Source organism: Hemitrygon akajei, chromosome 21, assembly GCF_048418815.1.
Source record: "Hemitrygon akajei chromosome 21, sHemAka1.3, whole genome shotgun sequence".
In the NCBI taxonomy this organism is placed as follows: Eukaryota; Metazoa; Chordata; class Chondrichthyes; order Myliobatiformes; family Dasyatidae; genus Hemitrygon; species Hemitrygon akajei.
In genome coordinates this window covers 27,701,123-27,714,815 of record NC_133144.1, presented here as the reverse complement: position 1 = coordinate 27,714,815, position 13,693 = coordinate 27,701,123, and the positions used below count along the sequence as shown (strand labels likewise).

The 13,693-nt window shown below is 42.4% G+C and overlaps 1 protein-coding gene across 1 annotated transcript in view; it reads left to right on the top strand.

Annotated features, from left to right (window-relative positions):
• LOC140714176 (secretory carrier-associated membrane protein 5) overlaps positions 1-13,693 on the top strand; it is a 366,120-nt gene that overhangs the window by 85,649 nt on the left and 266,778 nt on the right. The gene's annotated exons all lie outside the window — the stretch shown is intronic.

Genomic DNA, 13,693 nt, shown 5'->3' with positions numbered 1-13,693 from the left:
GCAGCAGCAGCAATAAATAACTAGTAAAAAGTAACAATGTAACAGAGTCCTTAAATGCTTTATCCCCTTTTGTTCAAGAGCCTGATGGCTGAGTGTTAGTAACTGTTCTTGAATCTGGTTGATTCTGGTTGAATCTAAGACACCTGTACCTACTACCTGATGGCAGAAAAGACCATTGTCTGGGCAGTGAGGATCTTTGATGATTGATGCTGCTTTTCTACAACAACGTTTCATGTAGATGTGCTCAATGGTTGGGAGGATTTTACCAGTGATGTACCGAGCCAAATCCACTACCTTTTGTAGGATTCTCTGCTCAAAGGTAATGGTGTTCCCATATCAGACTGTAATGCAGCCAGTCAGCACACTTTCCACCACACAACTATAGACATTTACCAAGGATTTCATCGACACGCCAAACCTCCACAGACTCCTGATGAAGTAGAGGCACTGTTGTGTTTTCTTCACAATAATATTTATATGATGGATGCAGTATAGGTCCTCTAAGATGGTGACACCCAGGAATTTAAAGTTACTTACCCTCTCCACCTCTGATCTTCTGATCATTGCTGGCTCATGGACCTTTGGTTTCTGTCCCTGAAGTTACATTTGGTTCCTTGGTCTTACTGGCATTGAATGAGAGGTTGTTGATATTACACCACTCAGCCAAATTTTCAGTCTCCCTCCTGTATGCTGACTCACCATCCCCTTTGATACAACCCGCAACAGAGGTGTCATCTGCAAACTTGTATATGATGTTGGAGCTGAACTTAGCCACACAGTCATAGGTGTAAAGCGAGTAGAGCAGGGGACCAAGTGCACATCCCTGCAGAGCTCCTGTGCTGATGAAGATTGCAGAGGGGATGTTTTTGCCAATCTGAACTGACTGGGGTCTACAAGTGAGGAAATCCTGGATCCATTTGCACAAAGTTGTATTGAGGCCCAAGGTCTTGAAGTTTACTGATTAGTTTTGAGGATGTGATGGTGTTAAATGCTGATCTGTAATGGATCAAGTGTGCTCTGATGTATGCATCTTTGCAGTCCAGATGTTCCAGTGTTGTGTGAAGAGCCAACAAGATAGCACCTGCTGTAAACCTCTTCCTTTGGTAGGCAAATTGGAGCAGATCCAAGTCGCCATTCAGACAGGAGCTGATATGCTTCAACACCAGCCTCTCAAAACACTTCATTGTAGATGTAAGTCTCACTGGGTGATAGTCATTCAAACAGCTTATCACAGTTTTCTTGGATCATTGGGAGACATCGGGGTGTGCAATGGTTCTTCCCTGTTCTAGAGGTCAAGGCAAGCATAGATGGCATTGAGGTCATTTGGAAGCCAAGCTCTGCTGTCCCCTATGTTGCAAGATTTAACTTTGTAGAATGTTATGGCATTCAAACCTTGCAACAGCTGTTGAGCATCCCTCTTTGATTTCAGTCTAATCTGGAATCTCCACTTAGCCCGAGCGATGGCTTTCTGGAGATCTTACCTCTACCTCTTGTAGCATTTTTGATTTCCAGACTTAAATGCCTCTGATTTAGCTCTCTGATCTGAAGGTGAAAGGTCTGAGGGTAGATAAATCACCTGGACCATATGTTCTACACCCCAGGGTTCTTAAGGGGTAGGCTGAAGAGATTGTTGGAGGCATTATTAATGATCTTCAAGAATCAACAGATTCTGGCATAGTTTGGGAGGACAGGAAAATTGCAGATGTCACTCCACTCTTCAAGAAGGGAGAGAGGAAGAAGAAAGTGAAATATAGTCCAGTTAGTCTGTCCTTAGTGGGAAGAGGTTGGATAGAATTGTTAAAGATGTGGTGCTCAACCCAGCCCGTTTGTCCTTGTTCGATGATCTTTCATGATAGTTGTTGCCCATTTGAGGAAATGACTCATGGTGAAGAGGAATGTGACAATGATGTATTAGGTTGAGTCCAATACCCTGCAACTTCTTTATGCTCCTGAGTATATATTGTAGATCTAAGAAGAAAGAGAACAAAAATAATTAAATATGCACTAACAAAAGACGATATCCTTTATAAATTGTTAATGATGAAAATCTTAGAATTAAGCACTGGGAGGCAGTGTTGTGCATAGCTGAGCCTAACATTGGAGCAGCCATAGATGTCAGCTGAAAAGTAAATACTTTTCACAGTTTATCAACAGCAAAACATACTCCTTTCAATAAAAGCAAGAAAACCAGTTTTGCTAGATGAGTGGAAGAATGAGGAAGTTAAATCAATATGGAATTGAATACTATGTTTCTCTCAAATTGATCAATACAAAACCACTGATGTTGTCAAACAGCTTTTGCTTCATTCATTGCCCAAAGCCCTTGTTCATTGTTTGGCTTGTCCTTGATCCAGAAATTCCACCGAAGGTGGGCTTAGAAAACAATGTTATCTTTATGTCAGTCATGACTCATGGTTATACTTCAGTTCAGTTCAGTTTGTTTATTGTCATTTAGAAATCACAATTGCAATGCAGTTAAAAAATGAGACAACATTCTTCCAGAATGATATCACAAAAGCACATGACAAAACAGACTACACCAGAAAATCCACATAACATCTGGATCCCCAATCCAGAGTCCGGAGAGGCTGCTGCATATTAGTATCGCGCTACCATCTTAGTGCGTTCCCCGGAAAGGAACTCCAGACAAAACAAGACCAGAAACTGAAGCTACAAGACCTGCACAAAACCACATAGTTACAACAGTGCAAACAATAGCATAATTGATAAAAAAAAACAGACCATGGGCACAGTAAAAATAGTCCAAAGATGTTAAAAGACTAGAAGTTCGAAAGAAACCACCACACAGTTTCCACAAGTCCTCAGGGTCCCGATAGACTCGTCATCCCACGCAGGCGTCAGAAGGGAGTACCCCCGCTATGGACTTACATGGCGCTGCCCGACTCGGCCTCGCAGACGCAGCACAAAATGAAAGCTCCGTTGAACCCAGCCTTGCAGACACAGCACACAGTGAAAGCGCCCCGACCAGAGCGGACTCCGAGTCCATCGAACCTCCGACCATCCCCTCCAGCACAGCTTCTCTGAGCACCATCCTCTGCCGAGCGTATTAAAACGCCCCCACTAACGGCCACCTGCAACGCGACCCTGAGGACTGGGGGCTTGTTCTTCTCAGCAGAGACCCGGACTTCACAGCAGCAGCAGCAATAAATAACTAGTAAAAAGTAACAATGTAACAGAGTCCTTAAATGCTTTATCCCCTTTTGTTCAAGAGCCTGATGGCTGAGTGTTAGTAACTGTTCTTGAATCTGGTTGATTCTGGTTGAATCTAAGACACCTGTACCTACTACCTGATGGCAGAAAAGACCATTGTCTGGGCAGTGAGGATCTTTGATGATTGATGCTGCTTTTCTACAACAACGTTTCATGTAGATGTGCTCAATGGTTGGGAGGATTTTACCAGTGATGTACCGAGCCAAATCCACTACCTTTTGTAGGATTCTCTGCTCAAAGGTATTGGTGTTCCCATATCAGACTGTAATGCAGCCAGTCAGCACACTTTCCACCACACAACTATAGACATTTACCAAGGATTTCATCGACACACCAAACCTCCACAGACTCCTGATGAAGTAGAGGCACTGTTGTGTTTTCTTCACAATAATATTTATAAGATGGGTGCAGTATAGGTCCTCTAAGATGGTGACACCCAGGAATTTAAAGTTACTGACCCTCTCCACCTCTGATCTTCTGATCATTGCTGGCTCATGGACCTTTGGTTTCTGTCCCTGAAGTTACATTTGGTTCCTTGGTCTTACTGACATTGAATGAGAGGTTGTTGATATTACACCACTCAGCCAAATTTTCAATCTCCCTCCTGTATGCTGACTCACCATCCCCTTTGATACAACCCGCAACAGAGGTGTCATCTGCAAACTTGTATATGATGTTGGAGCTGAACTTAGCCACACAGTCATAGGTGTAAAGCGAGTAGAGCAGGGGACCAAGTGCACATCCCTGCAGAGCTCCTGTGCTGATGAAGATTGCAGAGGGGATGTTTTTGCCAATCTGAACTGACTGGGGTCTACAAGTGAGGAAATCCTGGATCCATTTGCACAAAGTTGTATTGAGGCCCAAGGTCTTGAAGTTTACTGATTAGTTTTGAGGATGTGATGGTGTTAAATGCTGATCTGTAATGGATCAAGTGTGCTCTGATGTATGCATCTTTGCAGTCCAGATGTTCCAGTGTTGTGTGAAGAGCCAACAAGATAGTACCTGCTGTAAACCTCTTCCTTTGGTAGGCAAATTGGAGCAGATCCAAGTCGCCATTCAGACAGGAGCTGATATGCTTCAACACCAGCCTCTCAAAACACTTCATTGTAGATGTAAGTCTCACTGGGTGATAGTCACTCAAAAAGCTTATCACAGTTTTCTTGGATCATTGGGAGACATCGGAGTGTGCAATGGTTCTTCCCTGTTCTAGAGGTCAAGGCAAGCATAGATGGCATTGAGGTCATCTGGAAGCCAAGCTCTGCTGTCCCCTATGTTGCAAGATTTAACTTTGTAGAATGTTATGGCATTTAAACCTTGCAACAGCTGTTGAGCATCCCTCTTTGATTTCAGTCTAATCTGGAATCTCCACTTAGCCCGAGTGATGGCTTTCTGGAGATCCTACCTCTACCTCTTGTAGCATTTTTGATTTCCAGACTTAAATGCCTCTGATTTAGCTCTCTGATCTGAAGGTGAAAGGTCTGAGGGTAGATAAATCACCTGGACCATATGTTCTACACCCCAGGGTTCTTAAGGGGTTGGCTGAAGAGATTGTTGGAGGCATTATGAATGATCTTCAAGAATCAACAGATTCTGGCATAGTTTGGGAGGACAGGAAAATTGCAGATGTCACTCCACTCTTCAAGAAGGGAGAGAGGAAGAAGAAAGTGAAATATAGTCCAGTTAGTCAGCCTTAGTGGGAAGAGGTTGGAGTCAATGGTTAAAGATGTGGTGCTCAACCCAGCCCGTTTGTCCTTGTTCGATGATCTTTCATGATAGTTGTTGCCCATTTGAGGAAATGACTCATGGTGAAGAGGAATGTGACAATGATGTATTAGGTTGAGTCTAATACCCTGCAACTTCTTTATGCTCCTGAGTATATATTGTAGATCTAAGAAGAAAGAGAACAAAAATAATTAAATGGGCACTAACAAAAGACGATGTCCTTTTCAAATTGTTAATGATGAAAATCTTAGAATTAAGCACTGGGAGGCAGTGTTGTGCATAGCTGAGCCTAACATTAGAACAGCCATAGATGTCAGCTGAAAAAGAAATACTTTTCACAGTTTATCAACAGTAAAACATACTCCTTTCAATAAAAGCAAGTAAACCTGTTTTGCTAGATGGGTGGAAGAATGAAGAAATGAAATCAATATGGAATTGAATACAATGTTTCTCTCAAATTGATCAATACAAAACCACCTATGTTGTCAAACAGCTTTTGCTTCATTCATTGCCCAAAGCCCTTGTTCATTGTTTGGCTTGTCCTTGATCCAGAAATTCCACCAAAGGTGGGCTTAGAAAACAATGTTATCTTTATGTCAGTCATGACTCATGGTTATACTTCAGTTCAGTTCAGTTCAGTTTGTTTATTGTCATTTAGAAACCACAAATGCAATGCAGTTAAAAGTGAGACAACTTTCCTCCAGAATGATGTCACAAAAGCACATGACAAAACAGACTACACCAGAAAATCCACATAACGTTTGGCAATCCCCAATCCAGAGTCCGGAGAGGCTGCTGCGTATTAATATTGCGCTACCATCTTAGCATGTCACCCAGAAAGGAGCTCCAAACCCACCAGACAAAACAAGTCCAAAAACTAAAGCTACAAGATCTGCACAAAACCACGTAGTTCCAACAGTGCAAAGAATAGCATCATTGATTTAAAAAAAAGACCATGGGCACAGTAAAAATAGTCCAAAGATGTTAAAAGACTATAAGTTCGAAAGAAACCACCATACAGTTTCCACAAGTCAGTAGGGTCCCAATAGACTCGTCATCTCACGCAGGCAGCAGAAGGGAATACCCCCGCCATGGACTTCCACGGCGCCATCGGACTCAGCCTCGCAGGCACAGCACACAGTGAAAGCGTCCCGACCGCAGCGGACTCCGAGTCCATCAAACCACCGAGCCTCTGACCATCCACTCCGGCACAGTTTCTCCGAGCACCATCCTCTGCCGAGCGTATTAAGACACCCCCACCAACGGCCACTGGCAACGCGACCCCGAGGACTGGGGGCCTGTTCTTCTCAGCAGAGACCTGGACCTCACAACAGCAGCAGCAACAAAGAAGACCTTGCTGGAGATTTCCAGATGTTCCTCCATGCTCCCACATCTGTTTTTCATCAGATTTGAATTGCACACGCCACCCCACTTAACAAATAACAGATATCAGCTCCAGAGTGGCCGCTGCAAGCTGCGTCTCGCCGCCATTTTGGCTTCTTACGGTAATAGGGAAATCCATGATTTAAACAAAGCCTTCTAGGAGGACAGGAGGATGAATACAGGGCCCTGTTAGAGGACTTTGTCAAATGGGTCAGCTAATCATCTGCAGATCAACATTAGTAAGACAAAGGAGATGGTGATGGACTTTAGGAAGACGAAGCCTGCACTGCTCCCTGTTACTATTGATGGTAAGGACGTGGATGTGGTGAGGACCTACAAATACCTGGAGGGTGCACCTGGATGACAGGCTTGAGTGGAGCACCAACACTGAGACTGTGTACAAGAAGGGCCAGAGTCGCCTCTACTTCCTGTGGATATTGAGGTCCTTTGGAGTATGCCAGCCTCTCCTTTACATGTTCTACCAGTCTATTGTCGCCAGTACAATCTTCTATGTGCTGGTGTGCTGGGGCAATGGCATCAACACGGGTGATGCCAAAGGGCTCAATAAACTGATTAGAAAGGCTGGCTTTGTTATAGGAGTCAAACTGGACACTGGAGGCTGTGGTAGAACAAAGGACCCTATGGAAAATCCTGGCAATTCTGGACAATCTTTCTCATCCTCTGCATGCCACCTTGGCTGAACAGAGGAGCACTTTTAGTAATAGACTAAGATAACTACCCTGCTCCAAAGAGCGCTATATGAGGCCATTCTTCCCCTCAGCCATTAGGCTCTATAATAAGTCAACCTATAATCGGAGAAGTGATGACCCCCTCCTGTTAGACTGTTTATGATAACTTACTTTTTATTCTTTCTACCGCTCCTAATATTTTTATCTGTGCTCTTGTAATGCTACTGTGACACTGTAATTTCCTTTGGAACCAATAAAGAATTGATTATTTATTTATTATGTTCATGCAGATCATCAGGCACACAATTTTCCCTTAATCCTACCCTCACCCATTTTATTCTTGCCATGTTAACATCAACTTTCCCCCAGACTCTACCACTTACCTACACACTTAAGGGCAGCACCATAGCAAAGTGATTGGTATGACGCTTTGCAGTACAGGCAACCCGAATTCAATTCCTGCCGCTGCCTCTAAGGAGTTTGTACGTTATCCCCATTACCATGTGGGTTTCCTTCAGGTGTTCCGGATTCCTCCCACGGTCCAAAGACGTACCGGTTGATAGGTTTATTGGTTATTGTAAGTTATCCCATGATTAGACTGGGATTAAATTTGGGAATTGTTGGGCAGTGTAGCTCGAGGGGCAAGAAGGGCTACTCTACGCTGTACCTTGATGAAAAAAAATTAAAAATACAGAAGCAAGATAGATTGGCTGTTCAAGTGATATCACAACAACTTTGGACTCAGTGTCAGCAAGAGCAAGGAACTCATTGTGGATTTCAGAAAAGGGAAGTCAGGAGAACACATTGTCTGCAGTGGAAAGTTGAGCTGTTTCAATTTCCTGGGTGTCAACATCTCAGAGGATCTATCCTGGGCCCAACACATCGATGCAGTCACTAAGACAGCATGCCAGAGTGTCCAATGTACAGTACTGTAAGAGGCTGCAGAAGGTTGTAGACTCAGCCATTTCCATCATGGGCACAAGCTTTCCTACTATTGTGGACACCTTGAAAAATTGATGCCTCAAGAAAGTGGCATCCATCATTAAGGACCCTCACCACCTTGGATGTGCCCTCTTCTCATTACTACCATCATGGAGGAAATACAGGAGCCTGAAGACCAAGACTCAACATTGTAGGACTGCTTCTTCTCCTCTGCCATCAGATTTCTAAATGGTCCATGAAGACTACCTTCCTGTTCCCTATTCTCACTATTTATTTAGTTAGTTCATTAGTTTTCCTGTATCCCACAGTAATTTTTATGTCTTCCTCTTTACTGCTGCCACAAAACAACACATTTCATGACATATGGCATTGATAATAAACCTGATTCTGATTTATAGTGGATATTTAACCTACCAAAATTTAGCAACTGGAGCATTGGTAGGAAGACACCACAGTCAAAGGAAAAATGTGCAAACTTCACATAATGGTACCAGAGGTTCTAGAGTTCAAAGTCTGGAGTTTGGTCTCATCAGCAAGTCCTGGGGTCAAAGGTTGACTTGAAATCCAGAAAGTGAGGCATAGTGGTCTATGAGTCTGCAAGTTGATTGAGAAGTTGGGGGCTTGATGTCTGTGAGTTTACTGAAAACCTAGAGACTGCCTGTACAGAGGTTGGAAGGCTGCTGGTGTGTATGTGTGGGTGGGTGGGAGCGAGGAAAGGAGCTTGTTTTGCAGTTTTCTTGTTGCTGCTCCTTGTGTTGTTCAGCTGAACGTGGTTAGCATGCTATGTTGGCACCATGGACAATTGTGGACTGTCCCAGAACATCCATAGGTCATGGTGGTTGTTAACACAAATGACACATATCTCTATATTTCAATGTACATACAATAAATAAAAGAATGTGACTCTGAAATTGGGTCACTGGAGAGTTGAGGCAATGGTTCTACTAGCTGCACCACTGGGCTCCCCTGAGCCGGATGACTGTAGCTCCTACTTCCCTTTTGGAAACCTGAGCACCAATAGCTGCACCATCAGAGTTCATAACTCCTTGCCCATCCTTTACAGGGAAGCAAAAGAGGAAGTGAAATTTCTCTGAAATTCTTTCCAATATTTATCTGTAAATTACTGATGCTGACCTGTATTGTTATTGTTAGTGCTGCTTACAGGGTTATGACAAGTTGCACGTCTTAAAGGTGAATATATATATATATATATATATACAGTTGGAAATAACTACTCATTTGGTTGTTATGCTCTTATGTGTACTGAGGTTTTGAAAGGGTGCTGAAAGGTGTCATTTCTAACTGGGGTTCTCATTCCAGCTTTGATGCTGGCTTCACACTGTAATATTTTTTACATAGAACATAGAATAGTACAGCACAGTATAGGCCCTTCGGCCCACAATATTGTGCTGACCCTTAAACCCTGCCTCCCATTTAACCCCCCCCCCCACCTTAAATTCCTCCATATACCTATCTAGTAGTCTCTTAAATTTTACTGGTGTATCTGCCTCCACCACTGACTCAGGCAGTGCATTCCATGCACTAACCACTTTCTAGGTAAAAAACCTTCCTCTCAAATCCCCCTTGAACTTCCCACCCCTTACCTTAAGGCTATGTCCTCTTGTATTGAGCAGTGGTGCCCTGGGGAAGAGGTGCTGGCTGTCCACTCTATCTATTCTCCTTAATATTTTATTTAAAGATACAGGCAATCACAGCCCATTGAGCCCACACTGCACAATTACACCCATCTGACTGATTAACCTACTAACCCAAATATGTCTTTGGGATGTCGGAGGAAACCGGAGCCCCTGGAGGAGATCCATGGGATAATGGTGAAAACATACAATCTGCTTAAAGACAGTGGCAGAATTGAATCTAGATCACTGGTGCTGTATTAGCATTATGTTAACTGCTACACAACCATGCTGCCCTAGGTCACAGGAAAAATGATATCCTAACTGCACAGTAATGCTGGTGAACCAAAAATTACTGTAGTGACATTTCTTGTAGCATTGTACATTGCTGTATTATCTTTCAGCAAATCATTGCAATGTTACTTCAGTGTTAGGCTACTTATCTCCCAACCAACATGGTAAAAATGATCCCATATAGTAGCAAAAACATTAGTGTGTGATTTAGAATCCTGCTACCCTACTCATGAAAACTGGGATTGGGTAAATCCAGTTCAGCTCATTCAGATGCGGCTGGGTAAAATAAGATAGATCATTGCAGTTGAGTCAAATTGTCCTGGGTGGGTATTTTCCCGTCTTTAGCAAACAAGTGTGCTCAAGTGCAAGAAATATGGACCAAGTTATATAAGTTAAACAGAAAAATAGGGTCTGGGCCCATTAATGCAGATTTTCTGCATGTTAAAAGTTAAACGGAAATTTATTGTCAAAGTATCTATGTGTCACCATATACTACCCTGAGATTCATTTTTGCAGGCATTCACAGTAGAACGAAAATGTACAGTACAATCAGTGAAAAACTACACACAATGACTGTCGAGCAGCCACGATAAAAAAGACAACAAACTGCACATACAAAAAATATATAAATATATAATACTGAGAACATGAGTTGTAGTCCTTGAAGATGAGTCCATAAGTTGTATTCAGTGATCAGTTTTGAGATGAATGAAGTTACCCACGCTGGTTCAGGAGCCTGGTTGTTGAAGGGTAATGACCGTTCATGAACCAGTTGGTGTGATACCTAAAGCTCTTGTCCCTCCTTCCCAGTGACAGCAGCGAGAAGTGAGCATGGCCAGAATGTTGGGGATCCTGATGGTGGAAACTGCTTTCTTGTGCCAGTGCTCCTTATAGATGTGGTCATGGTGCAAAGGGCTTTAGTTGTGATGGACTGGGATGTATCTACCACTTTTTGGAGGCTTTTCCATCCTTGGGTATTGACCTTTCTATACCAGGCCTTGATATAACCAGTTGGGATACTCTCCACTGTACTTGCTGGGCACTCATGTTGAAGGCTGAATCAGATAATCAACCCTGTTGCAGGGTTTCAACCTGAAACACTGAGATTTCCTTTCTCTCTACAGATGGGCTTGACCTGCTGAAGTCCTCCAGTAGATTCCAGTAACAACAGTCTCTTGTATCTCTTTAGAAGTTCATGAACTTGGACTGGATTTTGGCTGGACGGGAACTGGTTTGTCCTTGGCGAGCAAGCTTGCCCAAGTGCAAGAGGTAAGGGACCAGGTTTTATAAATTGAACACAGATATAGGGTCTAGGGTTTTCAATGCAGGTTTAAGCAGGGATTTACTGCATTTACATGCTTGGCTAGCATTCTTAGTGAGAGTTAGCTGGGCTAATCAGTCCTAATCCCTCCCCAGGTGCTGCTTGATATCTCGAGTTCTTCCACTAGATTGCGAATGATATGTTGCCTCCCTGGTGCCACCGGGTTGTACTTTGCCTCCCTGGTGATCAGGTCCATTGCATTCTCAAGGGCGAGGGTAAGCATCCAGAAGTCTTGGATGCTTACATAGTTAGACAAAGGTGAAGAGTTCCTGAAGAGAGGAGCTAGGTAGAAAGCTGAGAAACAGGGCCGCCAGGGTAGTAATTTCTAGATTGCTGCTTGTGCCATGTGCCAGTAAGGGTAGGAATAGGATGATTTGGCAGGTGAATGCATGGCTGCAGAACTGGTTCAGGGGGCAGGCTTTCAGAGTTATGAATCATGAGGATCTCTTCCGGGGAAGGTACGACCTGTACAAAAGGGACAGGTTACACCTGAACCAGAAGGGGTCCAATATCCTTGGCTAGAGTTGTTTGGGAGGGCTTAAACTAATTTAGCTGGGGATGGGAACCGGAGTGATAGTGCAGAAGATGGTGTACCTGGTTTACAAACAGAGGCAATGTTTAGTGAGGAGAGGCTGTTGATAGGGCAAAACTGCAGTCAACAGGATGAGCTGCAACGTAAAAGGTGAACAAAATTGAGAAGGGTGAATTCAGGACTAAAGTTATCATATTTGAATATTCGCAGTTTACGGAATAAGATAAACAAATTCATTACAGATTGGCACGTATGATGTTGTAGGCATCACCAAATCATGGCTGGGTGATGAATATCCAGCGATACACATTGTATCAAAAGGACAGCCAGTAAGGCAGAGGGGGCGGCGTTGCTCTGTTGGTAGAAAATAAGATCAAATCATTAGAGGTAACATAGCATTGGAAAGTGTTGAATCATTGTGGATAGAGCTAAAGAAGTGCAAGGATGGGAGTTGTATGTAGATCCCCAAACAGTAGTAAGGATGTGGTCTACAGATTGCAATGGAAAATAGAAAATGCATGTTGAAAAGGCAATGTTACGAGGTCTCAAGATGGCGCTTATGGAGTGAGACTGTTTTAGGCTTCGCTCCAATCCTTTTACTTTTTTCTACCTACAATCACCCCCTAATTGACCTGTTTATACCTATTCTAAAGGGGTTGATACTTATGAATTTTTTTTCAACTGTTTGTATTATTTTTCAACTCGTTAAAATGTCTAAACAACGAGAACCTAAGGAATCGAAACAGGTGAAAGAACCGTTAACTTTGGAAGCAATTGCGAAACTTATGGACGAGAGACTTGAGAAACTGGAGAATAAACTAACCCCAAAGCTTTCTATGCTCGATGAAATTTTAAAGACAGTCAATGTAAAACTTCAATCACTTACAACGGATTCTCAACAACAAGAAGCAAGAATTTTAGCTCTCGAAGATGCCACTCACTAGAGAGATCGCAAAATTGAAACTTTGGAACAACAGCAATCTTCGACTTCTCAACTGCTGGATTGTTATAAATCTAAAATTACTGATCTTGAAAACCAGTCTCGAAGACAAAATCTTCGGCTAATTGGGATTCTGGAAAATTTTGAGAACGGTGATCTGACTGTATTTTTCTCTAAATTTTTAATGGACATATTCGGCTCAGAAGTTCTGGATACCTCTCCAATAATCAACCGTGCACATCACATTTCTCATTTTCAACCAGCTGCAGGTACGAAACCATGACCAGTGATTCTCCGGATTCATTATCCTCATACTAAAGAACGTCTGATTCAGGCTGCCCGGAAAAAGGGTATGATCAGCTTTCAAAATTTCCAATTTCGTATTCTGGAAGACCACAGTCCCGAAGTTTTGAGGGCAAGAATGGCTTTTAAATCAGTTATGTCGGAAATTCATCAGAAAGGCTACAAACAAGCGCTGCTATTTCCAGCACAATTGAGAGTTACTCTCAAAGATGAGACTTGTCGGTTGTTCAAATCTCCAGCGGATGCTCAAAGATTCCTTGAAGAATAGTACTTTTTTCATTACGAGTTGACTAATGTATTGTATTTTTACTATTTGTATTAACTTTTTTCTTTATGCTAATAATTAGTCTATAGATTCGGACCTTTTATAATTTGATGATTCTTACGTGATGGTTGATAGTGTATTTTTTACACACTTAAGTAAAGGTCCTTTTTTTTTTGTTTATTCTGAGTTCGTTCTTTTTATATTAGTATTCTGTTCATTTTAAAAATAACTCATTAGATTTTTTTTAAGTTTATGTACACTTTTTTATATGCCTAACATTTAATTATTAAGGTTTTTAAAAAAACTTTTTCCTAAGATGTTGTTTCTTTTTCCCAAAAGACCTTGGTGCTTGCTTGGTGCTTGGATATGTCACATCCGTTTGGATGTGTCTGAACAAGATTAAGGACTTTCTTTTAAAATACTAATACAATATTATC